We start from the raw sequence: 19,949 nt of genomic DNA, 5'->3' as shown, positions 1-19,949 counted from the left end.
TAATACAGCCATACAAAATTTTATCATGTTTTACCAGCGAGGCTATTGACATACTAAATTACACGGAACTGCAGAAAGAAAAGCACTGGCACTGGATCTGCAGTCAACCGCTAATCCCACCATAATTTTGTACCATATATAATAATTTATGCAGTCAGGGGACTCTTTGGAATAGGTATTATGGTGCATTACAGAGTATTTTAATACATTTTTGGAAAATGATGTTAGAACAAGACAATGCGGCATTAAAACATGGCGATGGAAGCATCAAACAGGATTTGCTATGTGAAGTGATGGAGCAAATATTGTCACACAGGAGTAGCTGGGGTGAGTGGTAGCCCCGTGCTTATTTGTCTGTGAAATGACCTGAAATTCCCACACACGCAGCAGGAGGAAAAAGAGGCCTCCAGTCTTTACTTTCACTCCGTCCTTTGCAGATTGCCTGCTGCCCCCCGAACACACAGGTGTGGGGAAGGGAGCTGTGTTTCTGCTGCGTCGCACAGAAGATCCCGCAGGAAGGGGGGACCGTGTTCTGCACACATGTGGGTTTGCACATGCAGAGAAATAAGCAAGAAAAGGGGCAACTGGAATGAATAAAAACTTGAGACCTATTTCTCTTTGGTATCAAACAGTCTTCTGAGTGGCTTCAGGATAAGAGGTTGTGTTGATAAGAAACAGCGGAACTGAGAGAGGCTGAACTCCACATTAAACTATGGCCTGACCAACCAAGATCTGAGCTTGGAACATGGCTTTCAGATATAATGATCATTTTCCAAAATATCTGTGAAAGCTTTTCTTCTTTTTTCCTGGGGGGTGGTGGTGATTTTTTATAAAACATACTCTACTAGTTGAAATCAGCTCTGCAAAGTCCTCACCTCCTTCTTCACAAGTGTGGAGGCTGTAACTCGGTCTGACTTTTTCTCACCATTCCTATACAATACAACGTTTCTAGAAAATGCTCCTTTCTTCAACAGACCTAAATCAGTGGGTTTAAATGACTTCTCTAATATTTATAAGCTGAACCACTCAAGTACATTGGAACCATTTGTTCAGAGTTGAAGTTTGACATCGTTTTCCAATTATTTTCTCCGGAGAATCAAAAAAACAATAACTGAAACAAACCTTTCTCGAAGGTTTTAAGACCGAATTTCATTCAGCTCGCTCCAGTTCTGCATTTTGGCCTTTCAAAACTAGTACCACGTTTCCTTTCTCACTAAAGCCTAATAATTTCTCTCCCGTATGTTGTCCCAGAGGGTGCACCAAAACATCTCACAAGGATGCTAATCTCCCAGACTCCCAGAGCCAGAGCAAAGGAAGCTTCTAACAAGAAAGATTACCACCACAACCTTAAAAGCCAAATATCTTTCTTCCTCTGAGTTTGGCAAGACATAAAAATATATTTAAAAGAAAGTTTTATACAGTTTCTTTTGTACTGACTTACAGGCTGCTGAAGACAAACACAAACAACTCAAGAAGAGAACAACCCTTCACCAGCTCTTTACCAAACCAGCTATGCCGACTTATTTGAAACACTGAAGACTTGATATTTAACATCTTGCTGGATTTCAGCTGCAGTTGAAATACTGTATGTATCTATACATTTTTGTATACAACAGGTGTAAATAACCATTTCTATCGAAAGAAAACATAAACAAAGCACCTTTTATATACTCATGCCACTGATGTTATTAGAGAAAAATCTATCTAACGCTGTTTTCCCACAGATTATTGCTTTACAGAAAGAAGATAGAATAAGCAATTTACAAGTAGCATGACAGCTGAAGAAATACATGAACACAGGAAAAATAAACACCCACAAATTAACCCTGTAAATGGAGCTGCAAGATTCACCAAAAAGCAACCAGCAATCAAAACTACAGATTGGCTATCAAACTCATTCCCCTTCTGTTTAGAGATATATCTAACACACAAGATACAGTATTTGTCCTAAAAGATTTATCAACAAAATTTATACTTAAGTACACAGACAAGTGCAGTTTCATTATTAAAAGAATTATCTGCATATTTCACATAAATGCTACAAGAAATTTATGCATTTAAACTCACGACCATCCTATTTTACAGAGAAAAATTACTTAAGTATTTTGGAAGCATGCTACATTAGACTGCCAGAAAGACTGAATGCTTTGATCTCCTTAGCTGAATTCTCTCTCTCTGTTATTTAAAAAAAAAAAAAAAGAGTTCCTATCAGAAATTCCCAACCACTTCTTTGTCAGACTGTAATCCCAAAGAACCACAGGTAACAGAAATAATAAGTTGGTAAACACAGCCAGCAAGTCTCCTACACTTCCTGCATCTCTTTTCCCCAACGAGTTATATTTGTCGCATATATGTTTTCATACCTATGCAGATATCTCTGTACAGAACAGATTCAAGCACTGTGAACACCGATACATTTCAGCATCGGTTCTGGAAACTCAGTGCACCTATTTTGACCGTAAATGAGGCATGCATATTAACATGGGTCCGCTTGCTAAACGTATTCATTGAGGACCACATCCTTGTAACCACCCGTACCACACAGCTACCTGCTCTTGTCATTACACAGAGGCATGTTTAACACCATCCTATGAAACCTGTGCCAGCTGCTTCCCAGCCTGCTGCATTTCACAGCTATGGACCCTATATGGGCAACTACCTTACAAACTGCTGCGTTTCAGGCTGGAAGGAAGAACTGGGTAACCCTGAGCCATCACAGAGCAGGCAGGAAGAACAGGCTGTGAACCACTCGCCCCAGCGACACTGGAAGGCAGTCTCCCTGCTTCTTCTGACGACTCCCATGTACGCTAACAATAACTTGCTAACTAAAATCACATTTATATTATCCCGTCATTTCCTTCTCCTTTGTCTCATTAAATTAGTCGTATGTGAAACATTTTAAGGCAAATTATTTCAGATAATGTACCATATTCTTTCACAATTATGTTACAGAGTCTGTAACAGTACACACCTTTGAAAACTCTTTACGAGCAAAATACATTACACAAAAATCATCTGCAAAACCCAGGAGGAACAGAAAACTGCAAAGTCCACTATTAATTGCAAATAATAGTATCCAATCCAATACTCAATGGATTTACTATTATTTCAGATTATAACCTGTGATACTGAAGATACTGTTTAATCTGAAAATTTTACAAAGGAAAGATTTCTTTATCGCTGGAATACTACTTACTTTTACTAGGATAAGACAAAATAATTTAACTAATGGAAATTTCTAATACAAGGCAGGCACAGCACCCTCTTTATTTACCATCAAAGACAGAATAGCACATATCTTGATGACCGGATTGCTGCAAGACCTATCTTAATGTCCCCAACTTTCAGCAAGCAGCCTTCTGGAGTAGCACACATCTAGAAGCAAATGATGACGGTGACAGACTCACTCTCATTTAAGACAGGACACTTCTCACTAAGTGCTTACTAGAGGGGAAAAAGCAGAGCAGCAGTAAAAGAGGAAGTCATCATACATGCTGCTGTACAGAGAGGAGACTCCATATGACAGCAGTGTCACAAAGTCACGGGGCCAGCTCTTGGTTAGCCTGGACAGGTCCATACCACAAAAAAGCAAACCACACGTATCATCATATAATGCATATTATACATCTATATAGTCTTTTATATATATGTATGCGTGCATGCATACGTGTATAAAATAAAATTAAATGACATGGGTGCAATGGCTTTTCTTACTCCAGTCTTAAACCTTTTCACGTTATTGTCCAACACAGCTCTCCCAGCAGGTTATCTGCTGCATGGAAATACCATCAAATTCCTAGGGGTTTTAAATATGTAATGTAACTGTGCTTTTTAGAAACGCAAGGAAGGGGATTGGCATGCAGTAAAATATGCTTCTTGTTTTACATGCCTCCTGCTGCGACAGATCATTAAATGGATACCAACAGTCTTGAGTTAGATACGGTGGGTTTTTAAATGAAAAAATAAGCCAGATTTTTCAACAGCTTTACATTCTCTATTTTTGATTTTCACCGAGCGATATAACCTCAAAGATTTTAATTATAAGCTACATTTTATCTGTGGTATAAAGATCTTTAAAAAGAAAAAGGTCTAAAGATATCAGCGTATCAAAGTATACAAACTTGAACGTGTTTACATGTATTAAGACATTTTCAACAAAAACTTTAAAGGCCTTATTTATATGGTCAGTTAAGAAAGAAAATAAAGGTTTAAGAATTTCCGCAAGGAAAGCAGAAATATTGAAAAGTATGAGGTTTGCAAAATATGACTTCTGACACCAATTTAAGCTGAAGCAAAAGAAATCTTCCATTTGTGGGTTTTGTTCTTCTTTTTTCCATCTCTTTTTTGCTCACAAGAGTCCCTCCCCAAGCCAGTGTAATGAGATGACTTGGTCCTGCTGAACAAGTCGCCCTGTAGAGTGATGACACACCCAGGAATGAAGAAGCAGTCACTGAGGAGGATTGCTCTTAAGCCATCAGGAAAGCTTCCATGGGGGTGATGGGTGAGAAATGTTCATTACGCTTATGCAAAATGCCCAAACAGGAGTATTTTAAATTTTACGTATTTGCATGCGTCTGAATCACTGTAAAAAGGGGGGGTGGGGGGTGGGGGGTGTGTTTAGCTTCTTGTTGAAGATGCAAATCTTCTGCTCTAAAACAATAAAAAGGGATTTGTTTTTATTTTTTTAAAATCTCGTGTACTCTGTTTGTGGGTAAGTGGAAATTTAGCAGATTTATACCACATTGCATGTCAAGAACAGGCTACTTCATCAAAACTTTAAAAAATACAAGCTCATATCTTGCCTGAAAGGCTAGGGTTATTTGTTCAAATATTCAACCAAAACAGCTGGAAGGAAAATGTCACCATTTTTTTTTCCTTCAGTTAAAGACAAGAACAATTCTCAGGCCTTATGCCTGAGTCATCCTAAAAATACCTCCTGAAAAACAGCTTCAGATGGCAACAGTTTTTCTTCTTGCTTTCTCAAAAAATGCACTCTCACTTACCTTACTGCCTCAGAAGACATTTGAAAAGTAATTTTAAAAATCACTTTGCATGTTTTCTCAATGGACACAAAGAAATACATCGCTTTAACTATTTTTCTTGCACTGATCATCTAGATCCCTAGTAGAGAACTGCAGTGACAAAATATTCTTCAGCTGATGTGCATTAATGCGGTCAGTCTATATGCACTGGGCAGTATTACTGAAAACAAAACTGTAGGTGGGTTTTCTTTTTTTGGGGGGGGGAGGCAGGGATGGTGGTGGTGGTGGAGGGGGATGCACATCTTTAAGAAACCGCTGATGAAAATTCAAAATACTGCATTTTCCATCACTTCTTAAATTCAGGGAGCAAGTGAAAAGAGGCTGAGACCCTGTGTAGAAAACCTCCATCTCTGACTACTGAAACCCATCAGGCTAAAGTGCCAGTAACCAAGTGCTTTGCATTTCACTGGATGAGAAGTGTGTCTGCAAGCACTTATTATTAAATAATTAACAAACAAACAAACAAATAAAATATCCCAAGCATCAGATGGGCGGTGCAGAGCGACACAGCATATTGAAGGAGGGCTCGGATTTGACACGGAAAGACCTGAGCCCACCGCAGGTCCCACTTGAGCCATTTCACACCTGCCCCAGAGGGAAGCCTCCATGCTCTGACAGGCAGCGGCAGGGCGGGGAGGGCAGACACCGCGCAAAGCTGGTGCAAGCTGGGAACAATTCCCAAGGTGGTGGGTCTGCCCTGAGAGGGGGCACCTGCCAGCTCTTCCCTTGGCACCAGAGGCAGCTTTTAATCCCTAGGCACCCTGCCTGCAGTGGGGGTACCCACCAGGGGCTGGGGAGGATGCAGAAGCACCCATGCCCCATGGCAAGGGGGCTATGATGCTTGGCTTTTCCCTTTCAGGATGAGGAGGAAAGGCTCTTTACAACCTTCTAAAACAAGAGTGACGTAGTCCTAATGCATTTTGGTTAACCGAGATGAATCCCAAGACTTCCTTTAAACAGCTAATTAAAAAAAAAAGGAGGAAAGAAAAAAAAAAAGGCAAGAGTCTTGTCTGTACAAGGAGCCCATTAGGTTAATTGGGAGCACGGCGCAGCTGGTGGGGCAGTCGGCAGGGTGCTGCCTCTTGCCCGTCCCTTAGGAGAAGCGGCAGCTCGGCAGGCCCCTGCACGCAAGCTTCCCCGCATGGTGGGAGAGCCTCCAAACCCAAAATCCAAGCGGCAGAGCCAGGGGAGCGGGTCCCAACTGCACCCCAGGCTCACAGCGGGAAGGAGGGACGGCAGCGGAGTCCCTCGCTGCAGAAGGAGGGGACCCTGCGGCCAGGAGGTGCAAGGGCTGGCAGACCTGGGCACCTGAAGACACCTTTGATGGCCCAGAGTTCCCACTGCTGCCTTCCCGCAGCAAAATGAACACCTACGAAGTTGGCAAACAGCAGCAAAAAGCCATTTCATGAAACCCATAGGTCGAGGCACTCTTCTCACTCAAATTTAAATCTACTTTTAATTAGAAACCACTCTTCTGTCCCCATGTATTTCCCTTTTCTAATGTAATGAGAAATGCTCAAGATTAAAAGGAAAGGATCAGATGAGGAAATACAGTCCCTGCATCTTCTCTGTAATTTTACAGTGTGGGAACTTGACACTTCTTGGCGTACGGTTTGTTTTGTGGTTTCTCCTTTCCAGTTTGGGGCTTAAAGAATCACAGCATCACATCTTAGTGGGTTGCCAAACACTGAGCCTGATAACCGATAGCACGGATGTCCTCAGCCTACCAAAAATGCAACATAAAACACATTAAATCTGTCAGATGCTACCTGGTTTGAAGATTGTTCATACAGCTGTAAGGGGGGGGTGGGGGTGAGGGGTGGAGAAAAGGCCTCTTAAGAATTATATGAATTCAAAACTCTTTGCCACTAGGCTGACGCAGGAGCAGTTGTCATTTTAAAAACTACCAAGTACTTTTTTAAACATCTTAAATAAGATTTAAAACATCTTAAAATGTTCTACTACTCATTATAACCTTGACTAATGACCTGTTTGATCAGTATTTCACAAAAATTTTATGCATTTTCCTTTTAATGTCAACTTCGAATGCTCATCATACTCCCTGCCATATATAATTATTTCCATTTAAAAATACTTCACATAACTCTACTGAAAAGATAAAAATCCTCCTCTCACTACTCTTAATTTTAAGAAAAAAAAGGCTTGCGTATTTGAAAATAAAATCTGTAATCTGCAGATTAAATTAGTTTCAGCAATGAAGAGCTATACTACATATGCAACAAAACAGTCAATGGAGAGGCTGTATATAAATTATATATATAATAGGTTTATCCTTGTCATCACTCCTGATGAGGTTGATAAGGTGTATGTGAATAAATTATATAAGCACTTTGCACATGAACCCAAACTCAGTCACTGTGTCATCAATTTATGATTGAAGAGCTTTCAACTTTTTTTTGTTTACATGATTTGCATTTTTATTACGAGGCTTTTAAACTCACTAAAAACTGAGCACGGGAGCGGGGAGAGGGGAAGAGGATGTTTGGATGGCTGTTGCCTTACAGAAGGATGTAGCTATACACTGTGCCTGTGGGGACAGGTACAGTAGCTGCTAAGCACAAGGATTCTGAAGCGCAGGTGAAGTATCGTCAGAAACACCTTCTGTTTGGCATGTTTTCACCCGGAGTAAGCCACTGTACAAGGGTGGCACTCTCCACGGCTAGTCCCTTTTCCACCTGCCCCACATAGCAAGGCAGCCCTAGATCCTAGATCCTACCTGTACTTCTGAGAGCCGGGAACTATGCCACTAGAGAGAATTCATTTACACCTTGCCACTATCCTGCACCAAAGCACAAACACAGGTACTGATACCAGTTTCATTTGCACAGCTCCTAATCAGCCACCTAGCACAGTAATTGCACCATAGATATGCTGATGGACAGAGCCTTGTCCTGCCCCAACTGCCAAATCCTAGCTGTGTACCTAGGATGGTGGTTATTATCACTAAAATCTGCTTATTAATTATTTAACAGCCTCTAGGGCATTCACTGTTCCAGGCTTAATTTTGGCTTTCTGTTTTTTCCTATACCTAACTCAATATCAGGGTTAAAAGTTAAAGCAAAATATTAAGGCTGTGAGCTGCTCTAGTTCACCACCTTCTCCAAGCTGCTGCTATGATCACCTTCACACCTTCTGCACTGAGACTGGCTGCCTCCCCCTCGTAGGTTTATTAGCCTTTGATCTGATGTCCCCAAACTAGAAAAAAGCATGGCTTTCATTTATTCATTGCTTTTAAAGCCTGGCACATAAATTAAATAAATGAAAGTGAAATACCTGCAAGCATTTTAAAAAAAAAAAAAAAAATCCATTAACTTCTCTACTCACCAGAAACATATGTAAAAATAGCAACATGTGGGGCCAAAAACATTCTTTAATTTCTGTATTTTCTCAAATACAGATCCCATACCAAAGCAGCAAACAGTCAGGCCAGCCACTCCCCAGCCGAACAAGGGAAAAAAATTCCCATCCATCTTTCTGGTACTCGAGCACTAGTCCTCAACAGTAAGGCTGCTGAGGGAGGGCTTGCCCAACACAGAAAGGCACAAAACTGGTTGAGCAGGTAGAACAACATCAAGAGCTGGTGTTTCATCACCTGAGACAAGAGCAGAGGCTTATTACTGCAAGTTCTCTGAGGGGTCAAACTACTCTGTAATTTCTTCTATTTCTGGAGTTCCTCAAACACTACTGAGTTTACAAGGCGCAAATCACACAAGTAGATACATTCAGCACTGAGGAACCTATAGCACCAACAACTCTGTATAATCAGATTAGTTTTCTTAAACTTAGCATACACCTTAAAAAGTATCTCCTTACTGAGATCCTAAAATCTTGATAGAAATGGTTTAAATGATTAAATCTCTAGTCGGACTCTAGATACTGAAGCTTTTATAATTACCTGATATTAAGATGGACAATAGTACTGCTGACTAAGAAAAAAAAGTGGTTTTTTGATGACATTAACAAAAAATGAAATAAAGCAAAAGCCTACAAGTCAAGGCAAAAGTCCACCCAACGTTTTGACTCCAGCACGCAAGACTAGAAGTTGAGGAAAAAGCAGAAGAGGACACACAGTAAGTCCCAGACTCTAAAACCATGCTGCTCTGAAGCAACCTCCAGAAACTGTATTTGAACCTCACGAATCCCACAGATTATTCCTCCTCAAGTTTCTCAAAATGTGCTTTGAATCTGTGTGAGCTTTTCACATCTCTCTTCTTCAAACTGCAGGGCCTCATCTATTTAGTCATTCCTTCTACAAAAGCTGTTCAGTAGACTTATGACCTCTTGCAGCTTTTGCAGTACTATTTTATCCTCTTTGGAGATGGAAGAAGGGAAAGAGAATTAGGAGGAAGACATCAGAATTGTTCCCTCTGTGGTTCAAGATGAAGGCACACCACAGATGCTACTGTGACAGTTATGTTTTTTTTTACTACCGCCATAAACATTCCTAATGTTTTATTTGCTTTTCGACAGCTACTGAGTATAGAGTTGACTTCTCCACACAAATATATGACCCCCAGATCTCATGCCCGAGTGTTAACAAGCAACTCAATCTAAATGAAAAGTTAGAATATTTTTCCTGTGGACATTACTTTGCATTTATCTGCACTGAATTTCATTTGTCATTTTATAATATGGTTGCACAGCAACCTAATGTCATTTTGAAATCCTTTGCATTTTCATTTGCATCTTCATCTTCACCTCCGTGGATAACTCCATCAAATCAGCAACACTAGCACTTCACTATGCGTGCTCTTTCACGGATCACTCAAAAGAACGGGAATTGACAGAGGCACATTTTTATTAACTGTAAAACGGCAGGCAGGGTTTGTCTGCTAAGCAGCAGGTATTGACTGCAAAATGTGTAAATATCAGTCTTTCAATGAATTTACACACAAGAGATTCTTCTTCTGGGGTGTGTTGGTGGAGTTCACTCGATACTCTGTCTTTCTTTTTAAAAGCCCTGTCCTTATTTCCAACCTGTCTTTAAAACACAGCCTTCCCAAACGCCACTGTCCCTTCGCCATGAAGCAGGAAGAATGTGCCTCTGGGTCATCACCCTGCCCACTCCTTCCTCACCAGCTCCTGCCAGAGCTGGAGCATCTTCATGTATCATCCTTGTAACTGGACCGATCCTAGCACACATCTTAGGACTTGTTCCAGACTGATGGTCAGCTGCCATTTTATGTTATATGGTAAAACCACTTTGAAGAGGGCTGAAAATCACACTTGCCTTCAAATTCAAAATCCTTCCTTCGTATAACTAAATATTAAATGCAAAATTAAAGCTTCTCATCAATTCAACGAAGGCATCTCATTTTTTCTTGCTGATTATTCCAAGAACTTAATAGGTCCTAATATTACAAGCCAAAGCATGTGAATACAGTCCAACATATGAACAGTCATAATGGCATCAGTGGGTCTTAGTGCTAAAAAACCAAGACCCTAAAAATCCACAATTAACTTGTTATGCTAAACTTTGCTCTATGGACTTTATAAGTTTATTTTTCCACAGTAATCTATTTTTTGCCCTCATTTTTTTATATGCTGAATGAAATGTCACTAGCTGCAGCTTTAAAGTGAAAAACAACAGCAGAAATTGGATTGATGAGAAGAAAAACATCTTTGAAAAACTAGTCAGTCCAAGATGATGTGGGGCTAGGTGTACCTGAAACACAAAACTTAAGCAAAGGCATAAAGATAGGATATTTTCTTGTTAACAGTGTGCTCCAGCCATGAACAGGGGCTTAGCCACTCTAAGAGGCTTACAAACAAAACAGCCCTAGGCAGTTCATGTTCTCTTCTCAAGGCAAACACAAACTGAGGGTGGAAAACATAAATATCAAGTCAAAACCTCACTTCAGTAATTTATTTTTCTGTTCTCCTCTACCTGCTCCCACCCTCCCCCAAGACCCGAGATGAAAACTAGGTGTCGAGTATCTCACTGAACACTTGGTGTTCTTCAAGCCCCTGAGCTGTTCCCATCAAAGACGGTGGGAACAAGGACAAACCATGTCTCTGAAAACCACGCACACCCTACACATGGTTAGGCAGACCCTAAACAAAGGAAGTTGTGGGTTGATTACCTGCAATAATCCAAATTTGCCAGGCACTTCCCAAGCTATTACCTTGGGAACAAGGAGGCTATTCAGCAGGCAGGTTTAAGAGAAGAGCAGACACAGGAGGGAGATGTTCTGTACCAAAAGGAAATAAAAATGGATCGTATCTTCACCAACACACTCCCAGCAAATTGGGATGAGCTGGATTACAAGCAGTGCTGCAGCTTTCTTATTTTACTCCTATTAAAGAACTGTTAAAAATGAGTTAGTAAGTTGCTAACCATCAACTGAAGTAGGAATTGAGACCTGACCTTGCAAACAGCAGCAGGTCCTACACCAGAACCCTCTGGCACTATAAAAACCTAGATGTCCCAGTATTTTGGCTGCTTATTCAGGGGCTGAGTGGCAGATAAGCTTTGTAAGGTAAGACTATACAAAACAACTGCTGCTTTTTCTTTTATTTTTTTCTTTTTTCCTCCCAGGGAGAGGGGCTGGAGGGGAGGAAAACATCCTGGGAGCCAGATTCAGCCCATGTCCTGCCAGCTAGTAACCTCCCATCTAAACAGGTATCCATTTCTCTTCAGGAAAAATAGAGGACTTGAAGTCTGCTGTCACAGGAGGCCAAGTGACAAACGTCCACATTATTATGAAGGGATTATTTTCTGGTCACAACCACACACCCGCCTGCTAAGTCTGTGCTCAGCTTCAAGCACCTACCTGGTTACCCTGCAAACCACACATGCCATTTTCAAGTTCCCCCGCTTCTCTTCCCCAAGTCCCGTAAATGAAGGATTTCCGCTCAGAGCAGGGCTGTGCTGGTCCCAAGGCACTTGTTAAAACCTGTCTCCAGCGCAGCCAGCTCCCATATCGTCTCTCTCCTCCTCCGTGCCTGCTCCAGCTGCGGGGGACACCGCTGCTGCTGGCTCCCCCGTCCCAGTCTCACCTGCACGCACCATCCCCACCCCAGTTCACCTGTAAAGGAGCGCACTCCCCTGTCCCTGACCGCTGTAAAAGAGACAAAATTGCTCAGATCACACAAATGCAGTAAGAGGCAGCAGAGACGAAGAACCCAGCATGATTTATAAGCACCGCTGACAAACAAAAATGTGTTGCAAGAGAGCCCCAGGAGGTCTTTTGTGGGGCTGAATTTACAGAGAACTGGAATAAAACAGTGAAATCTTTAATGACTCCTCTGAAGTAGAGTTCCGGTCAAAATTTGTTTCTTTTCCTTTATTTGTGGGGGTGGTTGTTAAATATCTGCTGTGTGCCCTGGATGGTAAACAGCATCAAATCTCAAGAATACAAATTGAAATGCACACTCTCTCTCTCTCTCTCTCCCCTCCCTCACTCCAAGAAATATAATACATTTCTCCCTAAGAAATAAAAGAAAGTAGGCTGAAGTACCTAACTGGCACTCCTTTTTTGATTATCTGTAAGAGACCCTTGAACAAGAAGTAAGATCTTGAAAAAAAAATCCTGGAATGTTGACACTGCAGCTTTAGTTCATTAATTTTTATACCAAAAAAAAAAAGTAATTAAAAGAATCTGAGAAAGTTTTGTTGAGTAAATAAGGAATAAGAAACAAATATGGTAGTATACAGATAATTAAGCTTATTATTAATATGCTAAACAGTGTTTTTTAAAAAAAGGCAAAAATTATATAGATCCGCTCACATTCACCTCATCCCACCAGAAGTACAGTTCCTATTGCTGTGGAATGGCAAACTATTATGATTTCTTTAAAGAAAACCAAGTAAAATCTAAACCAAAACCTACCTCTCTTCCCCACTTTTTTTAGATTCACTGGTGAAATTCCTCTCTCTACTTGCAAGCTTAGGAAGATAATTAACTAGCTGCTGCTTAGACACCTACAAAATGATGGCACTCTGCAATCTGAACATCACCCTGGTGTTTTTTTTCCTTTTTTATTTAGAATTCATGCTCAATTTTGCATCGTCTGATTGAAGATGAGGGGGTGGTGAGGAACGTGTGGGAGAAAGACACAGCAAGCTGCTGCACACACCATCCCATCCTGCATTTGGAAGTGAACAATTCAGCCTGGAGGGACCTCACTTCAATAGCGATGTGCCGAAGTGAGCATCCAGGGACTTCAAGTCCTCAACAAACAGATTTTTATTTTATTTTTTTTGCCTTTCACAAAAAGATTTTAGACAAATCGACCCCGTGACACAACAGAGTAGAAAGACTTGCATCCAACTTTATTAACTCATTTACAGTAAGACTTTTTTCTGGTTTGTTTTGTTGGAACAATGAGTTCTGGAAAATATGTGAGTGGGAGAAGAAATTATTAGAATGTGCTACTTGACTAAAACAATGAAAATGCAAACCCAGTGTAACGTCCTGGAACTGCTTTCTGGTTTTGTTTTTAACATGCCTGTTTGGACATTCTCTTGGTAGCACTAAAATGAATGACTTAAAAATCAGCCCCAAATTTCCAAAACTATTAAGATTTTAAATTAAGTTTTCCCCATATATACCCTAATCTGTTTATTTCAGTTTTAAATGTCTTACCTATTTACAGAAGTATTTCTCTGAATTTTTTTTCAACAGCTCAGCTAAAATACATTTGTGCTCAAAGTTTCCACATTTCCAGCCAGAGAAAGGGTAACTGAGACAAACTGTGCATGGCTAATAGGAAGGAAAATAACATTGGAAACTTTGCATGCATGAAGAACGGAAGGAGGAGAATGAGGCCAGCTGGACAACCCCTCCTGATCTCTAATTTCTCTTCTCTGAGGAGGTTCACAGTTCTCAGTAAACCACTGAGTCTCCCTGACGTAGGCACCTGGAATTGTGTTGAAGGGAAAGGCTCAGCCAACTTCTCACTAAAGGTTATGAGAGCCCTACCAAACACTAGGTACTAAATACGAAGAGGCATTACACAAGGAAAGTGAAAGGTGTTGGGTGAGAGGAAATACCAGGTCCACAGCTGTCAATCTGATACTTTCTCCTGATGGCATCCTGCAATGGAAGACAGAGATGCATCACTTTTCACTGATGCACACAGCTGAGGCAGGCCTGCAGTGATGGACCAGGGCACCCACCTGGGAAGCGGGAAGGCAGTCAATGGCAGATCTCATGGTGCTCACCTTCTTTGGGTGCTCTTTGCTTGGACTTTCTTGACAAATCATGAGTGATCGCCTGCCAAGGAACAAGTGCTGCTTCCCAAATACTTAATCTTCTTCAAATACTTATTCTTCTCCCTAATGCTTATATCTTCTCCAGATTCACTGGTTCATTGTTATAAACCATCACACAAAACTGCTGGAATGACTAGATTTTCCAGCACAGAAAAAACAGGAGCAAGGCTGGGCTCACCTAGTGCTCCTCAACCTTTCCCAGGTTTTTCTCTCTTGCCAGTCACTCCTATGCCAAGAATCGCATCAGCACATCGGCAAGATCTTCCTGCTCCCCTCTACTGTCACCAGATTCACCCGGTAATGACATTTAAGGTTGTGAGTGGTAGAACAACGTGGGCATCCGTTAAATGTATGTATCTGGTATTCCCCATGTGAACTGCAATAAGTCAAAGGCTTCTGATGCCTCCAACTTGGGGAAGACTTTGGGTTGCGCACAAAGCACAGACAGCATTTCTCTCCCTTTCTTTGTTGTTCTCAAAAATAGAGGCAAATAGTTTGCACCTTGAAAAAGGTGAGGGTGGAGACAGGAGAACAAAGGCAGGATAAAAGTACTGGAAGAAAACTACCAAGTACAATGCAAAGCCAATAAACAGTGTCTATGCTGTAGAAATGATGCACCGAAATGACCTGCTTCTCCTTTTGCCTTCCCTTTCCCGAGAAGATCTGTTCATTCTTTGAGGACTCTACTTAGGAGAAATTGCAGCAAGTAGAAAAATACTTAACACATGATTTCCCATGTCTCTTTCCTTGTAAATAAATGTTGGACAATATTTTATTGGTGACTAAGTTTAATTAAAATATATACTCATACAGCAGATGGCCTGATGCTTTCATATCTTTGGCAGTCTTTCTGTCCAGCTTCTCATTCTCTGTAGCTACAATTCATAATTACAATCCAGATAAACCCAGGTTAATCCTGAGGCAGGATTAACCATATTTTTTTTTTAAAGGCAGTCAGGTATTTGGCTTTTGGCTTCATAATTCAGAATAAATTTTAAGGATATAATACTTTAAAAAAAAAATCAAAACAAAACCCCAAAGCCACCCCACCCCAAAAGCCAGCAACACCCCCCATTCATGTTATGCTTATGGTTTGGGTATTCAAATATCTTAGCTTTCATTTGTTTTATCCCATTTAGTAATTACTTCCAATGGTATTAAACTGTGACAGCTTTATTTTTAAAAACTTCCAGAAATTAAGTTTTATTCAAATTGAATACTCAACAAGTATTCATTAACAACTCAAGCCAGGATTCAGTAACCTAATTTGACCTTAATTACCAATTATCAACTGGATAAAATTTACACATTCACACTCCTAGTAGATAATTCTGAAGATCTTGGTGGCTGCAATTTCATTACCTTATATGCTACAGTAAACAAAAGATTTGGAAATTGTTACTCCAAATTTAGCACAAAGCCAGGGACAAAGCCAGTGTGCTCATTAAAAAAAACGCTTGTAAAACTGCGATTGAAATATGGAAAAAAAACCCACCCCACCATATTTAGATTATTACCAGGATAAAGTCCTGAGCATGCAAATAGTTTAAGTTCCTGGCTTAATTCACAGTTTAACTACAGTCTATCCTGTGACACCTTAGGAATCACCTCCTCATGGGACAGCAAGGACAATGCAACCCAACCAGTAAATTGGCAGCCTAAATTGTGGACTATGGAAAAGCGTTTGTACCTGGGATGCTGTGTTTTGACAAACATGCTAAGACAAAAAGCCATGATCAAAAAAATGCAATACAGAAAAAAAATAAACAGGTCAAATCCCTGTATCTGTTTAAACTCTCATACATTCAATTTATGACATTTTGGTGTGCAGCACTGAGGAACCGACCCTGCAGGTCTCGATGATTCTCTGAAAATAACCACATAGCGCACAAGGTTCACTCCTGGGCACTTTGCTGATTTATTTCTTTAATTCTTTGTGGGAGGAGGCAGTGTTTGCGGATAAAATACTGGGTTGCTTCAGGAAAAATATACACAATAATAGTACAACTATTTCAGAAACAGAAAAAGTTCAAAGAGCAATACAAATACTTCAGAGCCTGCTGATGATTCCGTATGAGAAGAATCTAAAAGATTACAGCAGTTTAAGTTACAGAGAAGTGGAAAATATTTGACCTAATACAGTATATTAAATAATAAATATTATAGGGAAAGTCAAACTGAGCACTGCTGGAAAAAAAAGACCAAACTGAAACCTCATAATTCTTACTTCTAATATCAAGATGTAGGTCTTAATAGCTGAACTTGTCACTGCTTTTGTTTTACCAATTTACCTCAGCTCTCATTTCCTCCCTGATTTCGGGCTGATATTTAAAATGTATGTGTTTGAGATTTAGCTTTCTCCCTGCAAATGAATTCACTGATCAAATCCGTTAGAAAACATTACAGAGAAATCCTTTTAAGCACATTGAGATACTAGTTCTTGGGCTTCTGGCATGAAATACTGAGGCTGTGTACCGGGGAATCTCAACACTCACATTATTAAGAAGAACACACCCCAGTACGGACAAACAGACGTTCTTGATGAAGATCAAATGTGATTTTCAGAACACCACCCAGCTACTAATTGCACTGCATGAAAGGTTAAAAAAACCCACAAAACACCATGGTCCACAGCCACTTCTTGCAAAATTTGCCCACTGAACCACTTGTTATTCTCCCTCTGAAACACTTTGCAAGGGCCACTTTGAGACAGGATAGTGATGAATCACTCTGGGTTTGTTTTAAAGAAATGAGGAAAGAGTTAAAAATAATTCTGGTTGCTTTAGAAACTAACATCCTTTGTTTTGGTTGAGATGAAATACCATTACATGCATGCAATACCCTTTAAACTTGCCCCTATTCCAACAATAACTAAAGCTATTCTAAGAAACTACCACCCAAAAGGAGATCACCACAGATTTACAGTAAGTTTGCTGTTGCAAAGTTGGAGTATACTCGTGATATTACAAAAAATGTTTGGCCAAGCCTAGTTGGGTATGACCTGACTGTAACCACCAAAACATGACAGTAACTCACTGCCCACTGACTCCAGCAAAAACACAGCAATCCAAATAGCAGTATTTCCTATTTATTCTATTTTCAGCAGCAACTTGAAGCTAACTGTATTTTCAGCAAGTATAATACTCAATCCAAATCACTAAGAAGATATTTCTAACACAACGACATGAAAATACTGTTAAAACTATATGATGAGGCTAAAACCATGTGATTTTATCATGCATTTTGGCTTTGCTGTGGCATTTCATCCAAATTGCAACCTTCTAGGCTGCTGAACCCAGATTCTCTTGTTTGATGATACAACTTCAGTCCTAGTCACAAGCATACCTGACCACTGACTCTCTGATAATTTCTTTTAAACATCACAGACTTTTAAACTTGCAAGCTGTTTGATTTGAAGTTGGCACTACTCCATCTAAAACCATCTTAATTGTTAGAACCCAAACATGGAAAGGGATTTTTGTTTTGTAGCATTTTAGCTTCCATAAACCTGTTCCCAAGCCCACCCACACCTAGCCACCTACCGCACTCTACCCGCTACCTGCCCCAAGTCCTGACAGCCGCTGATGGCCTGCAAGTACTCAAACTTCCTGTTTTGACATCTGTCCCTGCCCAAATGAACCTCAAAGGACCACTTTGAACCAACCCAGCAGTAACTTTTAAAGCAATATACTGGAATATACTGATGTTCCAGTAATAGCCACCTATATACAGTATATGATGCTAACATGTGACAATATCTGTGACCTGACTTGTAACTCTCTTGATCTGAGTCTATCTTAACATTTTGGAGATTGTTCTGACTCAAACTAAAATTAAAAACATTGATAGGCAAAACGAAGCTCAATAGTTTGCAAACTAAACTGCCATCTCTCCCTCTACATATGCGTATGAATGTACACATTTTTAAGGATGCATAATTAACTGTAAGAAAATAGTTCCCAGAAACCAGAAAGCTAAAGTATTTATATCAAAAGCTGAATCTTTCTCACTCTATCTGCACAAATAAACCCACTGAAGTTGCCAGCTTTGTCAAAGTGAGCAAGATTAGCTTCTAAACATAAATCAATTTAAGCAGTCAGAAACCTACAAGGAGTACTGAAGTTGCTTTCAAATTCCTGACTGATTTTTACAAATTGAAAGTCGTTGACTTAGTCTGTGGAAACAAAGTTAATATTTTCTAATGCCAGACAACATTTCTATCACATGCAACATAGCTTCTATTAGAAGCATTAAAATCAAAATTAAAATATGGTATTTCCAGATAGTACTGCAACGGTGGTTTGGGGAGAGTTGGGGGGGGGGGAGAGGGGCTCTCTGTGTGTGTGTGTGTGTGTGTGTGTGTGTGTGTGTGAAAGGGGGTACTGATCTTACAGTCCAGTAAGTAAAAGTCCAGGTATCCACGCTGGTCAGACAGCTCTGGGTTGTTTTGTTTGTTTTTTTCCTTGGAAAAGGACATTTTTTCCTTGGAAAAGGAAATTTTGCTATGTATTTATAACCATAAAAAAACCAGTAAAGTGACTTGATTTGCAAGAGACACTACAATCAGGCAGATCTAAGATAAAAATAAAACTCATTAGATAATAAGGTTACTCCTAAAAGTCAACTAACACAGTGGCATCATAAGAAATTAATTCATCAGTATATTTTTGACAAGCACACTGTTTTTCTCTGAAAGGTCATTTTTCTAAATTAAGCAGAGTATTAAATATCTTTGCTGTTCTGCTGCACATCCCAAACAACTCATGAAATGTTTTCACAGTAAGCTCAAATTACCTTTGAAATAAATATATGAAATAAAGTTTCTTATTCATTTAAATTTGACATTTGTACTGTAAGCAATGTAAGTAAACAGTAAGGCCCATTCATACATTTCATAAACTACGTTAACTAAAAATGTGCATACTTTGTAAATGCAGTATAGCCTAGTTTTGCCCAGAAAGCATCCCTTAAAAGCATACTGGTAAGCATGAAAGGTAGATCTGGACATCATTGTCCACTGTTTAGGATTTGCGTGGGTCTTTCTTACTGAACTGAGAAACCCAGATCAATGTCCCACACACTGTGCTCTGCTTGCTGTTTGCCACCTCTATGTCCCTCCCCCTGTTTCCACTCTTTCATCAAACAGCATTGGGATGGAAGCCACTAGAGCTGCTGCCCAGGATTTTGCCCAGAGCAGCTGTGGCTGCCCCCTCCCTGGCAGTGCTCAAGGCCAGGTTGGACGGGGCTTTGAGCAACCTGGGCTAGTGGCAGGTGTCCCTGCCCATGGCTGGGGGGTTGGAACTGGATGATCTTCGAGGTCCCTTCCAACCCAAACCATTCTGACTCCCATCCTGACTCCAGAAGGAGCTTACCTGGACTCTTGCAACTGGCAGTGGAGAAGCCTTGTGATGAACTATGGAAAATACCCACGCCTTCCCTTCCACGTCAGAAAAGGAAATTTCTACCACAACACCGACAAGAAAAAGCAGCTCCACAGGATAAAACCTGGGATTCCTCTGGTGCCAAACAGACATGCCAAAGACAACTTCTCTTTGTGAACAAATACAGCGCAAAGGATAAAGCTTCTCCCCTTTTGCACCTACTGGAGTTCTTCTGCGATGAGTGGATTTTCTGCAGCGTCTGTCTTCCTGGCAGGCTAGGGTTACAGG

The 19,949-nt window shown here is 40.4% G+C and overlaps 1 protein-coding gene across 1 annotated transcript in view; it reads right to left on the bottom strand.

The window, feature by feature from the left end:
* The window catches only part of HIVEP1 (HIVEP zinc finger 1), a 127,824-nt gene that overhangs the window by 57,994 nt on the left and 49,881 nt on the right, over positions 1 to 19,949 (bottom strand). The window lies entirely within an intron of this gene.

Source organism: Athene noctua, chromosome 2, assembly GCF_965140245.1.
Source record: "Athene noctua chromosome 2, bAthNoc1.hap1.1, whole genome shotgun sequence".
Taxonomy (NCBI): Eukaryota; Metazoa; Chordata; class Aves; order Strigiformes; family Strigidae; genus Athene; species Athene noctua.
This window is presented reverse-complemented; position numbering and strand designations above follow the sequence as displayed.